General features: G+C 39.5%; 1 pseudogene; it reads right to left on the reverse strand.

Annotated features, from left to right (window-relative positions):
- Positions 1-15,238, reverse strand: part of LOC118836852 — a 31,164-nt pseudogene extending 15,926 nt beyond the window's left edge.
- Between the last annotated feature and the right edge of the window lie 6,657 nt (positions 15,239-21,895).

The raw sequence follows: 21,895 nt of genomic DNA on the forward strand, positions 1-21,895 counted from the left end.
CTTACCTTGAGTTCAGCCTGGTGCAAGAGTGAGGACCCTTGAGTGGGTAAATCAGTTACTTCACACAATCGATAAATAAGCATTTATTAAGGACCTACTATGTGCTAGGTATGATGCTAAACACTGACAAAAGGCAAAAGATACTTCCTGCCCCCGAAAGCTCACAATCTAAGGAAGGAGAAACAAGAAAATATGTATAATGAAGCTATATACAGGATCAATAGGAAATTAATAATAGAAGGAAGGTCTACATTTAAGAGTGATTGGGAAAGGTTTCTTGTAGAAGGTGAGATTTTAGATGGGATTTGAAAGGAGCCAGGGGATGACCAGAGAAAATGCTCTGAGCCTAGAGATGGAGTAACTTTATGTATGGAATAACCAAGATGCCAGTGTCACTGGTTCAAAGATCACATGGAGGGGCCAGGTGTAAGGTGTAAGAAAGGTTAGGCAGGGCCAGGTTATGATCTTTAAACATCATCAGTGGATTTTCTATTTCATTTTTGAGGTGATACAGAATCACTGGAGTTTATTGAGTGTGACAGTGACATGGTGAGACTGGTGCTTTAGGAAAATCACTTTGCTGTCTGAATGGAAGATGGACTGCAATGGAGAGAGACTTGAGGCACGCAGACCAATCAGCAAGCTATTACAATAGTCTGGCTATGAGGTGATGAAGGCCTGCAACATGATACTGGCTGTGTCAGAGGTGAGGAGGATTATTCAAGGGATGTTGTAAAGTTGAAATCAACAGGCCTTGGCAACAAATTGGATGTAGGTTACTAGAGATAGTGAGGAGTCAAGACTGGCACTTAGGTTATAAGCCTGGAGGACTGGTAGGATGTTGGTGCCCTTGACAGTAATAGGGAAGCTTGGAAGGGGAGAGAATGTTGGAGGAAAGATATTGAGTTCCATTTTGGACATTCTGAGTTTAAGATTCCTGAAAGGCAGCTGGAGATGTGAAACTAGAGATTAGCAGAGAGGTTAGGGCTCGATAAGTGGATGTTAGAATCATTAGCATTGACATGATAATAAAATTTATGGGAGCTGATGAGATCACTAAGTAATAGAGAGAGGGCTCAGTGGGATACCCAAAATTAGTGGATGTGAGAATCCTGTGCAGCAGACTTGAGGCACAGTTAAATGGGTTAGGAGAAGAACCAGGAGAGAGTTGTGTCCCAAGAACCTAGAGAAAAGGGAGTTTCAAGGAGAAGAGGATGATCCACAATGCCAAAAGCTATAGAGTGATCAAGAAGAATGAGGATTGAGAAAAGGCCATTGGATTTGACAGCGAGATCATTGGTAACTTTGGAGGGAACAATTTTGGTTGAATGATGAGGTTCGAAGCCAGATTGTAGGGAGTCAAGGAGAAAGTGAGGAGAGAGAATATAGAGGCACCTATTATAAATGGCCTTCTTAATAAGTTTAGTCACAAAGGTCAGAAGAGATATAGGACAATAGTTAGCAGGGGTGGTAGGATAAAAAATTAATGGGGATGGATCGATCAAAAGAAGGTTTTTAAAGGATAGGGCAACATGAATGTGCTTATAGGCAGAAGGGAAGGAAGTAGTAGAAAGGGAGAAATTGAAGATAAGTGAGAGAATGGGGATGGCAGAGGGGGAATCTGTTGGAGATGGGATATAATGGGATTGTGAAGAGAAAAGCGTTTGCCTTGGCAAGGAGTGGGGCTATTCCTTCATGTGAGACAGGTGAAGGAATAGGTAATGGCAAAAGGCATTTAAATGATATGAGATGAGCCAGAGGGGAAAAGAGGGAGCTCTTAGTGAGTGATTTCAATTTTTTCATTAAAATATGAGGTAAAGTTTTTAGGTAAGTGGATGGTGATGATGGAGGGGAAAGGGAGCCATAGAACACTGCTGTGGAGAATGTGATAGTGACTTGATAAGGGAGGTATAGAAGGATGCCCAGCAGCAGTGAGGGCCCAGTTAAGATTAGGTAACATAAATTTATAGTGGAACCAGCAGTCAGAATAGTTGCATGATTTTTTTCTACCTTCATTCAGCAGCACTTATGTAGAGTGAAGGCAGTGAACTGTGAAAGTGATCCAGGTCTATGAGTTGGCAGGGAACAACCAGCAATATGATAAGGGGGCCAGGGACTCAAGGGAAAAGGATAGCATAGAATTGAATTGGTTTACCAGATGGCTAAGTTGGAGAAAGGAAAGAGTGGCTAGTGCAAGGAGAGAAATGAAGGGTTCAAGAATTGGAGGTCATGATATAGGTATGGATGAAGAGCAAAGTTTGATATGATGAGGCAGAAAGTGAGGTGGAAAACCAATAGATCGTGATTAGATAGGGGAATTTAAGAGTTTTTGAACATGGGGGTGGTGCATTTGTGAGTGATGGCAAGATCAAGGCAAGGGTATGACCATTTTTGTGTGCTGCTGAGGTAGAGTGGAGGAGTGGGTTGTGAGGAGTGAGTAGACTGAGGAACTATCAGGGTCTTTGAGGGAAGGTCAGTATGATTAGAAGACAACCTTGTGAGCTTCAGGTTCTGCGAACTAGAAGTTCCTATCCTCCCATCTTCTCCTCTCTGTTCTCGGATGAGTTGATGACAATGTCTGGGCAGTGTCTAGAGAGTCAAAGACAGAATGAATTCAGATTCAAGGCTCTACAAAGAGTTCAGCAGAAAAATGACACCACACCTAAGGGGAGTATTGAGGACTCCAGCAAAAGAATTTCTAGCAACCATGTGCCACCCTATTTATCATATGTGCACTAAACTTGGCCCTACTTCAACAAGGGAGAATGTTTTACACCAACTGTTCTTACAATACCACCTTAGCAAATAACCCCTTTCTCAGCAATAATTAATTAAAATCTGACTGACTAACTGATAATCAAGAAACCCACTGATAGGGGCTCAGAGCTATGGCACTAGTAATGGTACCACCAACTCCTCCAGGCTATCCATTGAATCCTGGGGGTAGGTATAGTAGTCATACTCTGGAAACTGGACTTGTCAGCATAAGTGGGAGTTGAATAGTAACCCTGGAGCATCTTTGTGTGTTGCTGAGGTGTTATATCCTAAAGAGCTGTTTCTTTACCCTGGGTTCAAGTACTGGGCATGTTCCTGGGTTTCACTGATACATACATGCCAGTGGAAGCTGTATTGGCTCTTAACCTGGAGAGAGCTCCACAACAGTCTAACCCATGAATATTTCCATAACCTGTGGCCTTAGAACAGATCACAGTTGCGTGATCCAGTGATCTCAGGCTCAGATGCCTTTTCCATAACAGACTGCAAAGGCTAAGATGAGGGACCTTATATGTCTGTAGAAATAGCACATCCAGCTGAACAATAACACAGAAATAGAATGGATTCATGAATGAAAGAATGATAAAGCATTTATCAAACACTCAGCATGTACCAGTCTGTGCTGAGCATATAAATGCAAGAAAGCAAGATAGTCCCTGCCCTCAAAGAATTTATATTCTAATGGGCAAAAGGAACCCATAAAGGGAGCTGGAAGGGGGAGAGGGAGATACTGGTAGGAGGGGGAACAAGAGGTTGAAAATAATGGATGAAATACAGGCAATGTGGTTTGGAAATGGTGGCTAGACACTGAATAAAGTAGCAGATGTAACTGAATGCTTGGGTGTAGAATCTTCCCATCACTGTTAATCAAAATGGTAAGTATATCTTAGAAGTATGCATGTTCTACTATCTCTTTTTCTGGTTCAGTTGGGCTCGAAAACATACATAATTGCCAGTTAAATAGTTGTACAAAAGTTCATTAGAGTAATTGGGTATCTTCTTAAGAGCTAGAAGAACATACTATGAAGAAGAGAGAAGGAAATGCTCCTGTTTTGTGATGTGACCTTTTATATATAAATGGTATAACCATTTGGTTCTGTCCTACCAGATTGGGGTCTGGCCTATATCTAGGTCCTTTTAGTCCTGTTTGATACCAGGTAAGGATTTGCTATACTCATTAACTTGACACTTGCTAATTAGGTCTGTGGTCAACCACGTGCAGGCTCTACCCCTTTCAGGGAAGGAAAAACAGTGGGAGATAAGTTAGGAAAACCCTCTTACCACCTTACTGGGACTTCTTCTCTGTTCTTTCCCACTGATCCTATTTAGCTACCTGAGACTGAATAAATAATCAGATGTACCCCTGGTCCTACTTGTGTAAATACAGTGTTAACTTTCTCCTTTTGTTTGATAGGCAGCTGATTTGTCAGAGTGAACACAGAGTCAAAAATCACTTCTGATGCTTGTGCTATCTTCTAATTCAGTGAATCTGCTGCAATAGAAGCATCTAATCTAGGATCAAATGGGATCACAGGCAAATAGTCAAAGTAACCACAGTTCCCAATAGATTCCACACTACACAGTGACCCACAAAGCTCTGTCTCTTCAAAGCCACTAGCTCTTTTCTTCTCTTCCTAAAGTCCTAGTCTTACATTTCACTAATACACTAATTACGGTACAATCATTCTAACACATTTTGAACCAAATGGTGGCCGTAAGATGGCACAGTGGATAGAGCACCAGGCCTGGAATCAAGAAGACTCAGATACTTACTAGCTCTATAACCCTGGGCGAGTCACTTATCCTCAGCCTGCCTCAGTTTCATCATCTGTAGAATGAGGACAACAGTACCTACTTCCAAGGGTGGTTGGGAGGATCAAATGATATAGTAATAATGAAAGACTTTAGCACAGTGCCTGGCACAAAGTAAGCACTATTTAAATGTTAGCTATCATCATTATTATTAATGTCAGCAGGATGAATTAACCATAGCAAAATTGAAAAATGGACCAGGTATTATCTACTGTGCCAAGAGAACCCCACACAGGGTCACAAAGAGTCAAGCATTGCTGAAATGACTGAATGAGCCCCACAATGGATCATCGGCTGTGCATTCAAGTTAGACTCAGAATCCGGATATGCTTTCTCAAGGCTTCTTCTTCAATAGGAGGATTCCAGCTTATCTTTTCCCCAAATCTGTACTAGAAGGACAGCATTTGTGAATTAAGCTTGAAAATTATTAGCCACCTCTCCTGCTTTGGTCTCATTTTGTAGTCATTTTCTCGTGACTTTAGACCATCACATGCACTGAGCAAGGTCTACTTTGGCTTCTATAATGTCAGTGGTGCTGGGAGTTCCAGATCAGCACCTCTGTAATTTACTAGAGTTCTGAGAGATTAAGAGAATGGCCCAGAATCACAGAGTCTGCAAGCAGGACTTGAACCTGGCTTTTCCTGACGTGAGGTCATCTTTTGTTCTACTACGCTACACCCCTGCTCCTGATACTATGGTAGGCAACGCACTTCACATACATTATCTCATTCAGTCCTTCCAACTACTCTGTTAGCTAGGCCCTACAAACTATAGGTGAGGAAACCTAGGCCCAAAAGCCTAAGGGATTTGCCTAGGGTCACATGACTGACCAGCATCAGAGGCAAAGCCTGAACTCAGGCCTTTATCCCTAAGTCTATACTCCCTCACACTTATATCACACTACCTCCTTAATTTTTGGTTTAATTTTGCTAGTATTTGTTCCATCACTGAACATCAAAGACAATAAGATTCCAAAGTTATATTGTCCTACAATTGAGTTTTTCTGCCCTTTACTAAATTTTTATGGCTGAAACTGTCATCTTATAGGCTGGAATTCCTTAGCTTATTTTTCTGAGGTTTGACTTTGCGGTTTTTTTAGCTTGGGTAAAAATAGACAGACAAAAACACTTCAACATAATGCTAAGATTCCAAATTCTCCAAGCCTGTTGGTTATCACAGGAACTGTATTTTCAAATCTTAGGCCTGTTTCATTTAAATTTTCCTTCACATGTGGGGTACAATGGATTCAATCTCAGGACTCTTCACTTTCCAATTTCCAATTTATAATTTAAACATTTGAATTCTGCATTGACTCCAAGATTGGCCAGAACAATGAAACCTTAAAACTTCCAGAACAGTAAGAGCAACCAGAGAGAAAGAGAGATGACTTTCTGCTTATGTGTCCAAATCATTTGAACTCTCTGCTCAATTTAACAATCCATGGTAGGTACTTCCATAAAAATCTGCCACAGAGAAAAAGTAAAAGTTTTTTTTTTTAACTGAGTTTTTAAACTGAAAGTTATACCAAAGCCTTCTCTCTTGTTATAATTTGAAACCAGTTACTTAGATTCATGTTCCAAAGAGGTCTTACATAATTCCTTAATTCCCTGCATGTATAAAAATTATTATGATTTATGAATTCAGGCTTTCCTGTATTAAACACATTTCCTGTATTAAAATACATTGAATTTTGGGAATAAATGATCTCTTTTTATTGCTTCTTCTCTTAGTGGCTGGACCAGAGAAAAAGAAAAAAAAATCTTGCTCAAATCTGACTCCAATCCCAATCAAAATGTGTGGCAAATTTTCTCACTGAAATGCTTACTTTCATTTTGCTCAGACTCTTGGTTTATTAAGGGTTATTTCTTTTCTCACAGAAGTGTACAGCCAAAAAGCCCCAACAGCAACAAATCAACAAACCTATATTTCAGTACTCAGACTCAACCAACCAAATGCAAATGACCCAGTTCTTTCATACCCATAGCAATTCATATAACTTTTCAGGATTTCTTTCCTCATCTTTCCGGGATACAGGGAATGGGAGACACAGGAGGGAAGGAAGCTCTTATTTGTACATTTTTCTTTCCCATTCCTCATGACCTTTCACATTCTTAGCACTGCTTTAAGAATCATTTGTACTATTTTGTTCCTCAAATAGCTAACGCTCCATTATTATTGTTACAGATAAAAGTAGTAGCCTGAACTGTTGTTGTTTTAAATTTAGCCTCTACTTGCATTTTTTTCCGAAGCTCTGAGAAAAGATTCCTAATCTCTGGAAGGAAGGGGCACGAGGTGGGATGGTATTACGATAATCTCATAACATAGTTGGTGGAGTGGAGAGGACAATCTTGATGAATGATGGATTATTCAACTACAGAGGCTGGCAGCATTCTATCTGAACACCAAAGTAGTTCTCCATCTGTTCTCCTCCTCTTCTTCATGATTTCCTTCTCTGTTCACTGATGACTGGGTGTTACAGGGCACTTTGATGGACTCCATAGACTCAGTGTTTTGCTTCAAAGAATCCCTCATTCCGAAACACATCTCATGCATTGCCTACTACAGGAAACTTTTCTTCATCCTCTGGAATGCTACGGCTGGCTTCTCTCTCAAACTATGGGCCCTCCAGGCTTAGAGTGAATGTCAATGGTAACTTTCTCTTTGGAACAGCAACCCTGAGGGTCTTCCCCTCCCAGATAGATTTTTTTTTTTCCTTTTTCTAATTAAAGGGGCCATCCTTTGACTCACTTCTTAAAGAGGCCTATTCACTTTCATGGGCATTGCCTCACTCTAAGTGAATACATGAAAAGGCCTTAGCCTAAAAGGGCCAGGGTCTCCCACTGTATCCTGGGCCATCTCCAGTCTTTCTGATGAATATCAAGCCACTGGATCCAGATGTCTCTGGAGGAGAACATGAGTCTGGTGACCTTGCACAGCCCTCCCTCACTCAAATCAAAGTCAACTGCAAGTCATGTCATCATTTCCCTGAGGCCATGGTCCTCTTCGAAAATGAAGGACAAACACAATAACAACTTGGTATTTAACTATCTTGTATTTATTTTTATTTATAAACTTAATTTTATTCTGTGGTTTGACATTTTCTTCTCCAGCTCATTTGATAGGTGAGGAAATTGAGGCAAACAGGGGTAAGTGACTTCCTCAGGGTCACACAGCTAGTAAGCATCTGAGACTGAATTTGAACTGAGGTCTTCCTAACTCCAGGCCACCTAGCTGCCTTTTTCTCCATATATAACATATATACACATGAACATATATACACATATGTGTAAGTATTGTATGGGACAGAATCTTTAAATAATAGGAGAGGCATCTTTAAGAGAAACAAAGTAAATTTATTATACAAACCTTGCAAGACTTGGGCACACCTCCATAAGGGAGGAGGCAAGGTAAAAGAGAACCTGCCTTAATTTATACTCTTAATGAAGAAGATTCCCACCCACCTCTATCCCTTCTCACCATTGGCTGGGGTGGGTGGGCTTACAATCTAGGCCCGAAAACTACACAGAGGACTAAGATTGATCCGGTTTGTTCAGGTTTTTCCCTATCAGAACTCAACTGCCAGGGTGGCGTCTGAAAGTCTAGAAGGAGAAATGGGATGGGGGAAGGAGAGACCCTTCCTGGAGCAGAGAACAAATAGCTCACAGGAAGTTCATTATCTTCTAACATCTGAGAGAGAGAGGGAAGGGCATGCCTTCCCAAAATCACAAGGCCAAATCCCAAAACCTCTCCACTAGACGTACCCTGTGAAGTCTTCACAATTATCCACCCCGTACAGTATGCACGCACACATATATGTATACGGATGTGTACATATATATACATATACAAGGATTGTTTTATTGTTGTCTTCAGATTTCTGTTGCTTTATTGCCCAGCTCATTGCCTGGCTCATAACAGGTATTTATGCTGGTACATTGACTGATTGAATTGAATTTAGATGCTAACACTTTGTTGTGTTTAGCTATATATTTTAAAAAATTTTGGGGTAGTTCATGTAATTATTCCATTTTAATAAAAATCAGCCAGTGGCACACATTTTCTTTCCCCATGAAAACAACATGACTGGGTGCTGGTTTTACATGTGAACAGAACAAAGAATGAGAAATACAGAACTATGAAATAATTATATCTCAGGTATAGGAAGGATCTCAAGTGTAACTAGGAAGACTACTTTTAGAAATAATTTGAAAGTGTTTAAAACCTGTTTCAAAGCCATGCCTTCCTGACAGACTGTGACTAAGGCTCTGGAAATAAACAGAAATACCTCGTAGAAAATAGAGCTAAAATGACTTCCCCCTTAGAAAATTACAGGTACCATTTTTGTTCTGTGTTTTTTTTCCTGTGCTTTTGGGCAAAAACTGTAATGTTCCTCCTTCCTCAAATAATATCAAATCATAGAAAATTTAAAACTGATATAAAATGATGCCATTTTTGATAAGAAGATATTCATTGTCTCTTCTGTTCAGTTGTTTTCAGTTGTGTCTTATTCCATTACCCCATTTGAGGTTTTCTTGGAAAAGATACTGGAGTTTTGCCGTTTCCTTCTCCAGGTCATTTTACACATCAGGGAAACTGAGACAAATGGGGTTAAGTGCCAGGGTCACACAGCTAGTATAACTTGCTAAATTTAAACTAAATTATATACTAAATTTAACTTTGGAATCTTATTATCTTTGATGTCAGTGAGGGAACAAATACTAGCACAGCTAGCAAGGGTTTGAGGTCAGATTTGAACTCAGGAAGAGGAGTCTTCCTGACTTCAAGCCTTGTACTCTATCCACCGCATGACCTAGTTGCTCCTCCCTCCCTCCCCCTCCCCCCCATCATCTCTTAAGTGAGATTTTTAGCTAAGGTTCAGATTTTTGAACAGAGGGATGATATGACCAAATCTCTCCCTATGATAAGTCTGGCAATGGTGTGGAAAAGGAATAGAGTTATGTTTCAGTAGTACAGGTGAATGGGGACATGAGTTTAAACTAGGGTGGTCCCATTGAGATTATCAAGGAGGAAACAGATGTAAGAGAGATTGTAAGCCTAGAAATGACAGGACTTGGCAACAGACTGGGTATGAGAGGTAAAGGATAAGAAACAATTAAAGATAACCCTTAGGCTTCAAACAAAGGAAACAAGGGTGAATGGTGGGGTTTCTGACAGAAATAGTGAAGTCAAAACGATGAGCAAGTTTTTTGGGGAACATAAGTTCAGTACATGTATATGTTATACCCTTGACAGGAAGGCTATGGGACATAGTAGAAAAAGCACCCTCTCTGGGGCCAAAGGGCTTGGGTTCAAATTCTGACTGTGTACCTTACCAACTGTGTGATCTTGGACAACTCATTTAACATCTTGGGTCTCAGTTTCCTTACCTATTAAATGACAGGGTTTGGACTCAGTGGCCAATGAGGTCTCTTCTGCCTCTAGATTTATGATTCTGTCCTATGATATCATGATCGTTGTCATTCAGTGTGGGGCCAGAGGGAGAGTGCACCATAGTTCCATAGTTCCCTGGTTGGGGAGGGAGCAAAGGTCACAGCTGAGGGTTTTTTCCTCAAAGAAGGGACAGAAATATTAAATGGGTGATATGATAAACAGAGCCAGAACTTGGTAGGGCAATGAATTTAAAGGGCACTGATATCACATATTCCAGAAATTTGTGCTCCTGGGACAAAGACCACCTGCCTTCAGTTGAAGGGATTGGGGATGGGTAGAGCAGGGGAGAGGCTCAACACACTCTGCCATCTGGTTATTTTCTATTTTAATTGATTATTATTGCTAACTATGTGCCTGACATTGTAGTTTCTACACTGCTGAGTAACTTCTACGTGCTGTTGGAATCCTCTTTAGGCAAAGCCCTGATTGTCAGGACCTAATTATGACTCTGGAGGAAGAATGGAGATAGTTGGGTAGAACCTAGCGATTGGATGGTAAGAGTGGGTTTGGGAGCAGGCTGCCTCTGGGGAGAGAGGGCAGAGGTCATGACTAGTAGGACCTGGTTTCTGACCTGGCCTGGTCTGATTTGGAGTCAGAAGATGTTTATTTGAAACCCAATTTTGCCACTTACTACCTTAGGAAAGGTAGTGTGTGACCTTAGGAAAATCGCTTAACCTCTCTGGGTCTCATTTTATTCATCTGTAAAATGAAAATTTCGACTAGATGACCTTTGGGGTGAGTTGTGCGGTATGCAAATTACTTGGGACAAACAGTGATTTTGATATAGTTTCATTTTGTGGCAGTAATAGTCATGCAAATGACCCTGACCAGATGAAACCAGATATCTTTCATTGCTCTCTTTTGTTATAGTTTTTGCTTTTATGGTTTTAAGAATGGATATTACTTCAAGGAAATGTGTAAAAGTGGTAGTTCTTAAAGAGAGCAACAGGAACTGTTAGAGATACTGCAGTGGCTATTGGTGTGGGGAAGTCAAGTATTTCAAGGATCCTTCAAGCCCACAATGAACCAGTATTAGTCTCACAAAAAGCACAAAGTTAAGTGTGTCTGGGAAAAAAAATAACTATAAAAAGAATTGACAAAATATTCTTGTAGAATAGCCTTATTAATCCTCAGGAAATAAGAAAAGATTTTCAGAGAGACTCGGCAGCTGGAGTTGCTATTATCAATTATTCTGCAGTGGGGCATAGACTTTTTGAAATGGGAAAAATGAAAAGACTGGAAAAAAGAAACAAGAAAAATTATAACTGGCATGATAAGGAAACATGCTAGGTGATCATGATAATGCTAGATGAACTTTTAGTTTTCTGACACAAGATTTATGAAGAGGGCAGCAAGGTATACTGAGAAGTTGACTGGCCTTGGGTTCAAGGAAGGCCTGGATCGAAAATCATGTACTACTGTAGCTATGTAACTATGGGCAAGTCACTTATCATTGTGCCCCAGGTAAGACTCTAGGACTATAGAGCTGTTAAGCTGAATAGGTTGCAGTAGCTTCCATGTTTCTTATACCAAAGAAATCACAAGTCTGGACCATCCTCTATATTCCCTCCTTCCAAACCCTCCTTTTCCCCCAAATAATACAAGATATAATCCTAGATTTAAATACCACTAAGATTCAGTAAAAGTGTTATTTATTCTAGGATTTAGTGTTGATTCATAAAAGAAAAAAAATCAAAACTTGAACAATTTTCCTTATCTGAGAACAAATATAATCTTTACTAATTATTCAACTAATGAATTCAACATGTATTTATAAAATTCTTACTGTGTGACATGTACTGTACCAAATGTTGGAGGTACAAAGACGCAATTGAATTAATCCCTGTCCTCAAAGGCCTTATGTTTTATTGGCTGAAACAACACACAGAAAGTAATTTAATTTAATTTATTTAATATATTTAGTTTTCAGCATTGATTTTCACAAGACTTTGAATTATAAATTTTCTCCCCATTTCTACCCACCCCCCCACTCCAAGATGGCATATATTCTGATTGCCCCATTCCCCAGTCAGCCCTCCCTTCTGTCACTTCACTCCCCTCCTATCCCCTTTTCCCTTCCTTTCTTGTAGGGCAAGATAAATTTCTACGCCCCATTGCCTGTGTATCTTATTTTCTAGTTGCATGCAAAAACTCTTTTTTTGTTTTTGAACATCTGTTTTTAAAACTTTGAGTTCCAAATTCTCTCCCCTCTTCCCTTCCCACCCACTCTCCCTAAGAAGTCAAGCAATTCAACCTAGGCCACATGCATATCATTATGTATAACCCTTCCACAATACTCATGTTGTGAAAGACTAACTATATTTTGCTCCTTCCTAACCTATCCCCCTTTATCCAGTTTTCTCCCTTGACCCTGTCCCTTTTCGAAAGTGTTTGTTTTTGATTACCTCCTCCCCCATTTGCCCTCCCTTCTGTCATCCCTCTTTTTTTATCTTCTTCCTCCTTTCCTGTGGGGTAAGATACCCAATTGAGTGTATATGTTATTCCCTCCTCAGGTCAAATCTGATAAGAGCAAGATTCACTCATTCCCCCTCACCTGCCTCCTCTTCCCTTCCTAGAGAACTGCTTTTTCTTGCCACTTTTATGCGAGATAATTTACCCCATTCTATCTCTCCCTTTCTCACTCTCTCAATATATTCCTCTCTCATCCCTTAATTTTATTTTATTTTATTTTTTATATATCATCCCTTCATATTCAACTCACCCTGTGCCCTCTGTCTATGTATGTATCAGAAAGTAATTTATATGTATCTACACATACATATATATATGTATCACACACATATATGTATATATAGATGTATATACACACATAGATATATACACACATACATATAGATTATACACACACACACACACATAGCTCCACATACACACACAAAGTAGACATAAAGTTATTTCTGGGTTAGGGAAGATACTAGCAATTGAGAGGATCAGGATAAACCATGTGTAGGACATAGTACTTGAGTTCAGTTTTGAGGGTAGCTGGTGATGTGAAGAGCCAGATGTGAAGAGAGCCTGCCCTCTCTGATTGGGAGACAGCCTCTGCCAGGACGTGGAGATGGAAGGTGGAATATTGTGTATGGAGAATGGAATGCAGAATGGGCTAAGGGCACAATTAGACACCAAACCTGGAGGGGCAGGCTGGAGCTTGACTGTGAAGTGTTTTAAAAGCCACACAGAGGAATTTGTATTTTGTCATAGAGGCAAAAGAGAGTCTCTGGGATGTCTTGCGTAGGGGAATGACATAGAGCTGTGCTTTTAGACTATCAATTTGGTAGTTACATGGAGAATGGACTGGAAAGGAAAGAGACTTTTGAAGCCTCCACAAATTGAAGGGTTTTTTTTTTATAAAATTGAACATGTCATGTAGCAATAATATAGAAATGTTTCACATATTATTTAAATGTGTTTTAAACTTGTACCTGGGTCTCCCTAAAATTCTTTCATTTCAGAAGTACTCCATTGAGCCCATAGAAAGTAGTGTTTTTTTCTGCTGAAAATCTTGAAAATATTTCTTAATTTGCACTCAATTAATTTTATTAAATTTTTTTACTCTTTTACTAAATGAATGCTAAAACAATTTTAGTAACTAGTTAACTAATTTAAGTTCTAGTAATTAGTTAACTAATTTAAGTTTTAGTAATTAGTTAACTGTTAACTAGTTAACTAATTAGCCATTAGTCAGCTCTGTTGTTACTAATATCTACACTCAGGTCTGAGGCATACAGTCAAGGAAATACAAAGCATTTATCTGGGGAACTCTGACTGTAGGATGGATGAATCCTTTGTATCCTCTTAAGTACTTTTGAGTCCTGGAAATGGAAGGTCCCTTGTGTTTCCCAGCATGTCTCTGTTCCTTCTTTAGAATACATTCACTTTTTGAAAAAGAATACATTCACTTTAGAATATATTTAGAATATATGGCATTAGATATTACTGGATCTTTTACTTTTCTGTCCTGACTATTGGGAATCACAAATCACAGCTTTCACTGGCCGATTTCTGTCCAGGATTTTCCCTTTGCTAGTTTGTGAAATTTCATTCTCCTTTACATGGGTTCACATGCTTTAATCAACACATACTAAAAGACAGTTTGACTCTGAGTTTGGCTCTTTCCTGCTCCATCATAAGAATTTATCAGAGGTGTTACTCTTCATTGTGGTGTGCCTATCTTTTAATAAAATTTGAAAATACTTCTTAGTTGTGTCTTTTTTGATCAGAGAAGGCAGTATAGTAAGTTGTCATTCAGAGTTTTTGACGCTCAGTGATGAGTTGCTTTGATAAAGTAAGCTTGAGAGCTTTCACTCTGCTCCGCTAAAAGAGCCAGTTCACTATGTACATCTCTCATTCAGTTGTTTTCAATCATGTCTGACTTTTCTGACCTCTTTTGGTGTTTTCTTGGCAAAGATACTGGAGTGGTTTGACATTTCCTTCTCTAGCTCATTTTACAGATGAGGAAACTGAGGCAAACAGGGCTAAGTGACTTGCCCAGGGTCACACAGCTAGTGTTTGAGAGTATGCTTTTCCTGCTTTTCCCCCAGAGCCCTAGGGTTCCAGTCATTGGAAGTCTTTCAGAATTTCTTAGGTAAAAAGTTGATGGTTGCTGACATGGTTGATTTATGTTTTCTCCATCAGTTCCAGATACTAGTGCATGGAAAAAAAAAAACCATACAGAAAGCCTCAGAAAATGCTCCTTGACTAGAAGAAAGAATGCAGGAACTCTAAACTGTTTCTGACTCCCATGAGCCAAGCAATTTGACATGCTTTGTTCCTAGTGGACAGTGGGCTGACAGTATAGTCATTGGATCTGACTTCAAATTCCACTCCTGACCCTTACTACCTGTGTGACCTTGCATAAATCATTTAACTTCCCTGGTCCTCTGTTTTCTCCCCTTTGAAATGAGTGGATTAGCTAGATGTCCTTTGTGATAGTCTTTATCTGAGGTCCCTTCCAACTCTGGATCTATGAACTTCTGTGGCCTGCTGTAGACATTAGGAACAGCACCCTTCCCCTCTCACTTGATATTTTCAATTTAAAAATGTGAGGATTTATGTGAAAATATATAGGTAATAATGCAGACTTCGTGAAGGATGTGTCATTATGGTGGCTGCTAAGGCTTAGCATTGGTGCCATCAGATGGCCTGTAAGGATAGCACTTACCTGTTGCTGAGCTACCATGACCCCTGTGGATATGGATACCAATATGCTTGTTGGAACCTGTGGTTGAATTGCAAAAATGTGACCAACATGTTCCCATTCCATACTCAAGGTCATTGCATCAGCCTTGGGGGCTTCTCCTTGTTGTTGCTACCTTTCCTGAGACAGTGTTGGGATATTGGGCAAAGAGAGGGGTGACTCAGAGCATTGATACCCCTTCCTAATTCTCCCAATATGCCAGTGTACCCCACCTGCTTCTCTGCATCTCTTCACTACCTGGTATTCAATATAAATTTTTATTGATGTCTACACCTTCTGTATCAAGGCACAAATTATTCATCTTACTTGGATCCATGAATAGGTTTTTTCATTCCCATTTTTGTTTTTGTAAGGCACATAGCCATTGAATTTAAGCCATCTTATAAGCCCTGTTGACCAGTTCTAAAATTGGTGTTACTTTATTGTAATTTTTCAGTAACCAATTTAATTAGCTTTCAGTACTTTGTGTAACTTTCTTTTTGTGTAGTGTGGAGAAGAATGTTTATCCAGAATTTCCATCCTATTTTCAATAATTTTCCTTTTGTATGAATAGGAAAGTGTTGAAAAGGAAAACCAGCTTTACAGTCTAGACTAATTAATAGTCCCTGTCCAGTTTTTCTATTTTAGACCTGCTAGATTCCTTTTTTAGGTAGAGATCATAAAAATATCATTAGGTCCAGTGGACATCCAAATATAACTAAAGTTTGTGTCTAGCCCAATATGATGTGGGAATTTATTTCTGGATTCATCTGAGCAGTTGCTGCTCTTTTATAATAAACATCACCTACTTAGCACTTCACGGTTTATGTAATTGAAGCAGAGCCCTTCAGATGAATTGAAAACATAGAATGCCCTTGGCCCTGTTGGTGAGAATGCAGTGACCACTGGTGAAGTCAGGAATAGTGGAGGGAAACCATGCAGTGCAGGGGAAGGAACACTCTGAGTGTTTTTTCATTCCCCAGAGGGAAGAAATAGCAGCAATAGGTAGAAATGAAAAAGATGGAGGCAGACAAAGACAGTGACAGAAAGAGTAAAGTGATTGATCAGTAAATATTTATTAAGTTTTTACCTATTTTGTGCCAGGCAGTGAGAGAGGTATAAAGAGATGTTTGGGTTTGATGTAAGAAAAAACAAACCTCCCTGACAAGCAGTCTAACACAGCATACTTGTATTATCTATTTTACAGAGTTTTTGTAGCTCATGAGCAAATGTATGTAAAAGTCTTTGTAAAGTGCTATATAAGTGTAAGTTATTTGCAATGGGAAAGCATTGCTGCAATATATGAGCCTTTACTGTCCAAAAGACAGTGTAGGAAGTTTCTGACCACCATGTCTTAGCCACATTGCTGTGCTGCTCTTTTTTCTTGATGCCACTTGTTCTACTGGTTCTTCCATCTCCATTCTCCAACTTGCCCCCATGTCCATCTTACTATCCCCAAAGGAACTTAATGACAGAATTTTGGAGTTGGAAAAGATCTCAGAGGTCATTTCATCTACCACTACTCCTCCCCCCGCCCCAATCCCCAATGCCTGATCAAGAATCCCATTTATAACATTCCCAAGAAGTCATCATCCAAATGCCTCTCAAAGACTTCCAGTATGGAGGAGTACACCACCTTCTGAGGGAGTCCATTGCCCTTTGGTGCAGCTGTGTCAGGAAGTTTTCCTTACATAGAACCTAAGTTTGCCTTTCTGCACCTTTCACTCATCACTCCAAGTTCTGTCTTCTAAGCAGCATAAGTCTAATTTTTCTTCCATGTGACATACCTTCAAATACAAGCTAGGCTATAACATAATATTATAAGCTATACTGTAGCTTAGCCTGGTCTATTATAGGCTTTCCCAGGCAATGTATGTCCAGTTCCTTCACCGACTCCTGGTATGGAATTGTATACAGAACCAGTCCCCTCTCCTAGCATCATTGTAAATTTAGAGCTGGTAGGAACCTGGGAGTTCATCCAGTGCAGTGGTGTCAAACTCAAATAGAGTTGGGGGCCACTAAGACATAAAAAGGGTCCCTATGGCTGCTTATTGACTTAGAAAACCACAAATTAGTATTATGTTTTATTGTATCTTAATTTTTGTTAAGTATTTCCCAATTACATTTTTCATCTGATTCAGGGTTAGGTAGGCTGCATGTCTGACTCCTCTAATCTAGTGTGACTTCCTCTCTTTACTGATGAGGAAACCGAGGCACAGAAAAGTTAAGTGACTTGCCTAAGGTCACATAGTACTAAATGGCAGAGCTGAGACACAAACTGTGCTTCACTGACTTTAAATTCAACATTCCACTACCTGATATTATTTCCTTTCATTAATATCTTTCCTACACACAGCTACCAAAGGGATTTTCCTAAAGTATAGGTCTGCCCGTGTCTCTACTCATCTCGTTAAATTTTAGTGATTCCCAATTACACCTAAAAACATATATAAACTCTTCTATTTGGCATTTAAATCCCTTTAGAGCCTGGTCCCAGTCTACCTCACCAGCTTTATTATGCAATATCCTTCTGAATGCACTCTACGATCTAGTCAAATTGGTTTTCTTACCATTGCTAAAAACACTGTACTGCATTTTTTCCCTGTTTTTCTGCCTTGGCTGTCACCCATTCCTAGAATCCAGCCTTTCTCCTCTGCCATTTAAAAGTTTCCTTCAAGACTCATCTCCTGTGTCCCTTCCTCCATGGGATCTTTCCTGAGCTTTTTTTTCCTCAACCCCAACCTGTTAGTGTTCTCCCCACAAAGTCACCTTGTATCTTTTGTGTGTATATGTGTGTGTGTGTGTGTGTGTGTGTGTGTGTGTGTATACGTGTTGTCTTGCTCAATAGAATATAAGCTCTTTGAGGGCACGGACTTTTTTATTTCTGACTTTGTATTCCCATGAGCTAGTATACAGTACCTGGCATATAGTGGATGCATAATTAATGTTTTTTGATTAATTCATTGATTCCTAAAATGTAGAGGTCAGAATAATGTCAAGATGCTACTAGAATGAACCCTGGTCTCAGGGTTGAGACTGTCTAATCAGCTTGTGGGAAATTAAAGTTAGAAAGGACCTTAGCAATCATTTATTCCTACCCCAACAATAGTTCTGTCCATTACATGTGGAGATGATGCTGTTTTTTCCAATAGTGGTAACATATCTGTATGGAGACACCTGTTTTCTCTTGCAAGGAAGAGCTGTGTAACCTGTAAAAATCCATATAAATGTTAGCTCTTCTTTTTCTTAATAATGCTAATAATGCTAAAAGCCATAAAAGCCATAGGAAACCACAGTGTAAATTAGGAGTGAGCGTATCTTAGCATGAGACAAATAAGTCTGCGTGCTAAGCACCGGGAAGAGAGCTCTCAGTAGGTGGTGGCGTTGGCTGCCTTAAGTCAGATTTGCTTGTGAAAAGAATAAGAATTAGGTGTCCCCTTCTTTAGGAAAGGGATTTTGTCCATTCATCTGTTCATCTAGGCAAAAAAAACCAGTGACTTTCCAGCAAATTAAGTTGATTTAAATCACTGTATCTTTTGAAATCAGAAATAATTCACAATTCTTGTAGTATAAATGAAGGTCCACCAAAACGCTAGAAGTTTCCCTCCTCCCCCCTCCCACCCCTCTTTCTCATCTGTTCTTTCCCTTCTCTTTTGCATTCTGTTGCCTTTCTCTCTCCACACATAAAAGTACAGAGGTAGAAAATCAAGATGGTGACAGCCTCCAGTCTGTGCCATATGAGGATGGGTTGAAGGAATAGTAGCTCAGTGGAGAGTGCTACATTTCATGTCAGAAAGACCTGGCTTTAAACTGAGGCTCTGTCACTTATTACCAATGTGACCTTGGATCAATTACTTAACTACAGTATTCTGATTCTAGGTCAACAGTTATAAAATGAGGGCATTGGACTGAATGGTCTCTAAGTTCCCTACCAGCTCTCAATCGACAATCTTATGAAGTGGGAATGTTTAGCCTAGAGATGAGAGAGGATTCATAGGGTACATTGTGATAATTATAAAGTTTCAAAAAGCTTCTTATATGAAAGAGGGATTCAACTTGTTCTCTTTGGCTCCATAAGGTAGGACCAGAAGCATGGGGTGGAAGATTTAAGGGGACAGATTTAGGCTTGATGTTAAGGAAAACTTCCAAAGTGAGAGCTGTTCAAAAGTGGAATGGGACTGCCTCAGGAGGTCAGGTGTTTCCCCTATGAGGAGGTCTTCAAGCAGAGGCCATATGACCGCTTTCTGTGTATTATAGAAGGGATTCTTTCTTTTTCAGGCAATGTATCTGAAGGCCTTTCCAGTTCTGGAATCCTGTGATTCCATGATAGATATGGCTATGTTCACTAATGACTGAAATCTTCCATTCATGAGGAATATGATTCATTGGTTGTTAATTATTTTCTTCTTGACACAAACACATTTGATCACTATCTACAATTGTTCATACCTGTAACACTTTTAGTATATGTAAGGTATTGTCCCAAATATGTATCAATGTCATTTTCTAATCTTTATTTTATCTCATATTGATTCAGAACATAATTTGTTTTTTTTTTTAACAGACTTCCTCTTCATATGTGCAATTTTATGTTTGCAGTGTGGGAGGAATAATTAGAGGTGTGATTGATTGTTTGCACCCTTAAAATAAACTCCCCAAATAACTCACTTGTATAAATGTTAATTAATATATTTAAGCCCCAAACCAAAGCTGTAGTTACTTATTTTTATAATTGGTCCTCTGTCAGTTTTTATAAAAGGCCCACCCTTTATAAACTTGGCATAAAAATCCTACTAATAATAGGGTCTTGCCTATAAATAGTGAATTGTAGACATCATCTCCTCCTTCTATTGTAAGACCCACTACAATACTCCATGTATCTTCATCCTTTATTTTTATTCTGCCATAAAACTATGGCCCTTGATTGTAGGGAGGATACACAATAGGCCAGATGTCTTAACCATGTTCGGATAAATCAGTCATCACCTTTTTTTTTTTTCACTTTTTGAATTGCATTACACATAGCCATTTAAATGAGGCATACTTAGCTTTCCGCTTCATCCTTCCAAAGCTAACAGAGCCAGGATCTAAAAGTATACTAACTATGTTGTCTCAGCCGTTTGGGCATCTAGCAGTAAGGATGCGGCTGTGGTTATTGTCAAGCAAGATGGAGGTCAAGCTGTCAGCGTTTTGTCTGCACATTGTTTAATATGGAGACCAAAAATAACAACCAAGGGAGGGAATGAGAGATAACTGACTAATGAACTTTGTCCCAGTCTTACATTTCAGAGCCATGTAGACTGATGATAGGAAACTAAGGAAACATAAGTCCCTGATACTATAATTTTATCTCAAGTTTAACGAACCTTACAGTCACATTTATATAGTGTGTGATGTGAGAATTTTATAAAGATTTATGAATGTAGACTAAAAGAGCCTCATTACACTACCTCCTTCCTCTGTGGATGTTACTCAGTAGTTATACAGCCCCCCTGGGGCATAGCCAGGCAGAGAACAGTTGAATTCTAACTTTGATTCTCCATTCAGAGGACTATCAATTTGCCATCCTCTTTGAAAACTGATGTTGTACAGCTTTCCAGGAATGAGGATTAGTGATTCTGGGGGCACACTAAGGATACCCTGCTGCCTCAGCCTTCCCCTGCCACCACGCCCCTGTCCCTCTTCAGCTTGGAAATGGATTCCTATGTGAGTTGGGGGGAGCAGCACTATCGCAGGATAACCGGAATTAGGGTAGGGCAGCGAGATGGTTAAGGGCATGCTGGAGTGAAGAAGTACATTGGGACTGAGGATCTCTTGGTCAGGTGCCAGGTTCTCCCTTTGCCCAACACTCTTCTGCTCTTGGTCACCATATAAATCTCACCAATGATCCTGTTGGTTTGAATTGTGGAATCTGACTTTTGATTTCTTGGAAGGAAACATTCTCTGACTTTGCCAAATTGGAGACCCAGATGGGCAAACTTAAAATTCCTCCCACATGGTAGTTATTTATTTTGTTTTTAATTGTTCTGATTAGGCTCCTAACTGCTATGGCCTAAAAGTTTTTCTCATTTACACATTTAATTTATCTCCTATTTCAAATGTGTTGCTTGTAAAATTCAGATTAAAAGTTCTAGATAACGATGATGTTGATAGCTAGCCTTTATATAACACTTTAAGGCTTGCAAAGTGCTTTACAGATATTATATCATTTCTCCCCTCATAATAACCATTAGAAGTAGGAGCTATTTTTATACTCATTTTACAGATGAGGAAACTGAGGAAGGCAGCACTTAAGAGACTTGTCCACATAAGACGCCCTTGGTCTCAGGACATATCTGAACTGAAGTATTCCAAGCCCCAGCTCTAAAACTCTCTGTACTCTGCCATCTAGCTGCCTGAAGATTGATAATAGTCCGTTTTCCTCATATTGAATCTCCTTTATACTGGAGAAGCCAGGAAATTCCCTAAACTATAAATTGCAAAGAAGGTTCCAGTCTTCAGTGGTAAAGAGAGTCCCTCAAATAGAATTTGACCTTCTTTGCAAAACCAGGAAGTGAGATGTCAACTATCATCCTAAATACTTCCCAGTAGTGCTTAAAATTTTAGAATACCACTTTAGCGGCTCCCTCTCTTATTCAAACCTGACCCCATCCTTCTTAA

This window comes from Trichosurus vulpecula, chromosome 1 (assembly GCF_011100635.1).
Source record: "Trichosurus vulpecula isolate mTriVul1 chromosome 1, mTriVul1.pri, whole genome shotgun sequence".
NCBI lineage: Eukaryota > Metazoa > Chordata > Mammalia > Diprotodontia > Phalangeridae > Trichosurus > Trichosurus vulpecula.